Here is a 5,005-nt window from a genome sequence, read left to right on the forward strand (position 1 = left end):
AACAACAAGTATATTTGTATGTATTTCAATTAAAATAATACATACGGTCATATAGTAAAACCTGTTCTGCATGTACATTGATGTAGAAATATGTTTTGCACATTAGGTAGCTGGCTACAGACAAGAATCTCATAAAGTCATCTTTTCGGCATAAAAGTTATTGTTAAAAATGCTAAAACATTAGGAAGTGTAACCTACAACACTGACTGACTTGAGGGTTACCAACTGATGTAGCTAGAGGGTACACAGAACTAGTAACGTATGAGCTATTTATGTCAGTTGTTTGCATAAAAACGACCCCTGGACCAACTGGTAGGCTACTACCAGCGGTGTCTCCCCTTTGTGAGGGTCTCATGTGCCCACACAGATCTCCCTTTCCATGTCTCCTGCGTGTTTGTAGGCCTACACCTCACACACTCAAAACAAAGCCAGAGCAGGTGCTCTCCGTTTGTCTGTTTTTTAAAGCAGATATTTTTAACAACTAAAGACACAGACCTGTGAGTTGTGATCAAGTTTCTGCTAATTTGACCGTTTACTTAACAGCAAACCAAAAGATGTGCCTACAGATCGCTGACGCTATAATCTTTGATTAGACTGACAGGACAGCTGATTGGGTCGTTGCCTAGCAACATGATAAAAACCGCAGCGCTTTGCTCTTTTCCAAATTCAACCAAAAAAGGTGCTGCTGCTGTGCGCCTCACGCTTTCTGTCTGATCGGGGCCTGATTCTTCTTTGTCATTTTTTTACGCCCAGGTTAAGAGCCACTGCTCTAACCTCTAGGCCACCTCTGCCCCTACTCTCAGCTCATAGTTTATCCAGAATATCAGAATACACAGCGCCCGAAACACAGAGATCAGTTCAGCGGTGAAGAAGTGACAGTGAGAAAATAGGAATAGGAAAATGAGGACTGTGGAGAAAAAAAATTAAAGTATCTGTAACCACATCTTTCTGTCTCTTCCTCCAGCCTCTCTGACTGTGAGTCCCAGCAGCTCTCAGCTGTTTCAAGGACAGTTTGTCTCTCTGAGCTGTGAGGAGGACGACAGCTCTGCTGGATGGACGCTGAGGAGGAACACGACCAGAGGAACCAGGACTCCATGTGGATCTGACTGGGGAAAATCCACTGGTTCTTCCTGTAACATGAGCTACATCACCATATGGGACAGTGGAGTTTACTGGTGTGAGTCCAGAGAGGGAGCAACCAGTAACACCATCAACATCACTGTCACTGGTAAGATCAGACTGGTTTAATGGGTCTGACCAACACTGTGTGGGGGACTGAGAAAAGCGAGAGATGAGCCTTAACCCACCATACGTAAATAATTCTCGTTTTCTTAATTAGGTCATATAAAAAGAAATCTATACAAATGTTCATAAAATATATATTTTTTATGTGTTTATGAGTCGAGAACAGGACAGAGTGACAGGAGGCTCAGAAAACACATTGCTGAGTTTGATGGCAGGAAAGGTTTCAGTCCACACCTCCTCCTCCTTCACCACAACCTCCCCCTTATGTGTGAAGGTTTTGGTATTGCTGGTTTCACAATGTTCAAATGTTTGTGTAATGGATATTAATAATATCAGTTCTTGAATGCAACTGTCTTTCTGAAATGTTGAGTGTAAAACAATTTTCTGTTCTGGGGATCATTTTTTTCAGCGTTTCGCTCACCTACCAAATGTCTTTCAACACCAATGACTTCATGAATGCAGCATTTCTGTTGCCAGTACTCTGAGCCTCCTGGAGCTCTTTAGAAAAGACCATCTTGTTAGTCAAAATAATAACTTTAATTAAAATGAGTAAGACTTACAGCTCCTTTGCGGGGCCCCTGCAGTTTGCCTGAAACGGGTCAGCGATGATGATGCAGTCAACACGACATCATACAGCACCTGACTCAGGGACAAGGATCCTTTTTGTGGATTCAGCTCAGTGATCAACACCATCATCCCACGTAGGTAATGAGTTAGTCTAGTTATCAGATCAGATATAGTCAGGCACAAATCTGTTAGTCTGGTGCTGTGGTGTTGTGATGCCTGATGGCTGACGGCACAAATGAGCCTCAAAAGCGCTTTGAGGCTCGGGGCTGAATGAGTCTGTGGCTGAAGGCTCAGCATAGAGAGGATGAGAGGGGTTGTTCATGATGGTTTCACCTCCTCTCCGATGGATAAGTTTGTGTTCCTGTTGATCCTTTTGGTCTCCAGCAGCTTCTGGTAAAGACGAGCTTTTGAAAGGATTTGTGTAGGCAGGAAAGACTTTTGACCAGTGTTATAAAACAATGTCATTCTTTTCTAGAAAATCGCAATGTGTTTGTAAGATAAAAGATTTAAAAGAACTAAGATTGCTTTGATGATGAAATTTTAGTTAAGTAGTTATTTTCAGGTCTTTAAATAAAGGCTGGGGAAAAAAAGTTTTGTTGGAGGGAGGGACAAACGGAAGGAGGATGTTTTTCTCTCCGTCTGGACCTTGATGCAGACCAGCTGCAGGCAGAAACAGAGTGGGGATCGTTTACGGTAGATGGTCATAGGCCTACATTTGTAAATGCTCCGTCGCTCCCATGGATAAATATTGTCTTTCTGTTGGTCCTTCTGTCTCCAGCAGCTTAAGGTAAAGACAAGCTTTTATTGATTCATGCAGGCAGGAAAGTGTTCTTCTTGATCTAGAAAATGTTCATGTTTTTATAACAGGGCTGGACGACATGCTGAATATGTTCCATGTTAAAGTGCGATACAGCTGAAGACTTAGTCATTGTTGAGTTTCAGGTGGTCTCTTATTAGGCTGATGTTAGCTGGTCAAAATGCCTCTCTGAAAAGTTGTTCATTACAAAGTAAAACACACTGATTTGCTTTTGGAGCCTGTGTGAGTAACATGTGTCACAAAGAAAAAACATTCAGCCTTTAAAAAGGAAAACTATTTCTTTTTGTAGGGGATTCAATCTCAGACCGTGAGAGGGAAGGGGGGGAGGGGACCATGATTTTGGCCTTTTTTTCCCCAGATGTGCTTGAGGCCTTGCAGCTAAAGGGGAAATACTTTCGACAAATCCCAGTGGGCCAGCCAACCTCAGGGCTGGTGGGCTTCCTTCCTTAGCCTGTACTTTTTTACTAACACTGAAAAAGTTGGCAGAAGGTTGAGCGACCGTCGGTCTATATCAATATCGTGGGACATTTATGCAGCAAAACAAAAAAAATAGTTTAAAACTTGACAGGACAGACAGATGAAACTCTGCGTCTGAAATGTGACCTCATAGCTGGTTACGGCCATGATTGTGTGTGTGTGTGTGTTCTGCAGCCTTTTTAAATTAGCACTGCCATAGTGATCAATGGCTGTGATGCTGCTTGGTGGTTGTATAAGAGGCTGGTTCTGTTTGTACGTGCGTTCATTAGCAAGGCGGCCGTGGTGGAGTATAAGGTGGACCGCTCTGCTGGTTCGATCTGGATCAAAGTCCAGGGCCATTTTTTGCCCCCAGTCCGTCCTTGACGTCCGATCAATTTGCTTATGTACCCATAGGTATTATTTACACTGGGGATGCTGGAGATGTGATCCCAGCACATTTTAAACGGCTGATTTTGTCCCCATCACTTTTTGAAAGCATTTGTTAAAACTGTTTTGAAAGATAGCTTGTACCATATAATATTAACTAACAAATGAAAATGCTTTGGGAAATGTTTATTTGCACAATCAGAAAACCTGCAATGCAATGTGTAAATATAGAAGAAACAAATGTGAAAAGTCCAAAGAAAAGTAACTTTAGCTAAAAAACCAACCTGCTGATTACTGCTTTATATTCTGTAATATTTTTATATTTATGAATTGTTACCTACCAGCTGAATTTCTCTTTAAATAAATAAAAACATTTCCACCATGAATTGTAACAGAAAATGACCCCTCACTCATATATTTCATATTTCTTCAAAATTAAGTTAAAATTCTTGTTTTTGAGCATCATCAAGTCTCGTGACACACTTGTATCATCACGCCCCTAATCTGAGCTTTCATGTCCACACCACTTTTCAACACTTAGTGACACCTTTATGTGTACTTAATGTATATTCATGTAGATATATGCTTCTGAATGTATTTTGTACATCACTATCCCGCCCATTCATTCACAGAGGCCACGCCCCCTTGGTTACTGTTGCTTTGGCCACTTGGCCAAAAGAAGGATTTAGCAGTGGATTATCTTCGCTTGCATGACACAATCAACAAGTCGAGGAGGTGGAAATTTGGGAAATGAGAAAGGCCCTCGGTGTCAGACGTGATGCTGCGTTCCAGACAACTCGGAACTGGGAAATTTCCGACCTCCAAATAGGAAAAACTATCCGGGAACCACTTGAAGTCTGATTTACTCGTGAACTCGGAGAAAAAATATGTACCCTTCACGAGTAGCAGCTGAATTACATCACAAAACGATGTCAGCGCCTCTGGAAGCACACATTGTAAATGGTAAACCATAAACTAAAAGCCAACAAAAAGTATATTCGCATGTATTTCAATTAAAATAATACATACGGCCATATAGTAAAACCTGTTCTGCATGTACACTGATGTAGAAATATGTTAGGCCTATTAGGTAGCTGGCTACAGTAAAGAATCTCATAAAGTCATCTGCTCTGCATAAAAGTTATTGTTAAAAATGCCAAAAACATTAGGAAGTGTAACCTACAACACTGACTGACTTGAGGGTTACCAACTGATGTAGCTAGAGGGTACACAGTTAACTAGTCACGTATAAGCTATTTATGTCAGTTGTTTGCATCTGTATTGTGACATTTCTGATGTGTTTGTTGTCAGAGCTGCTAAGAAGCTGACAGCAGAACCAGGTTAGAGCAGAAGGGGATGCAGGTTTAACGCTGGGCTGTGGGTGAATGAAGATGGTAACTAGGTTACAAATTAATCCTTAATAATTAAAAAAAAAAAATGAAAGGAAGAACAATAAATACATCTGTATCCGTAACCTGGATTTAAAACGGTTAACAAACACACAAACCGGACATTCATTTAAATACTGCCACC

This window comes from Micropterus dolomieu, linkage group LG12, assembly GCF_021292245.1.
Source record: "Micropterus dolomieu isolate WLL.071019.BEF.003 ecotype Adirondacks linkage group LG12, ASM2129224v1, whole genome shotgun sequence".
Classification (NCBI taxonomy): domain Eukaryota; kingdom Metazoa; phylum Chordata; class Actinopteri; order Centrarchiformes; family Centrarchidae; genus Micropterus; species Micropterus dolomieu.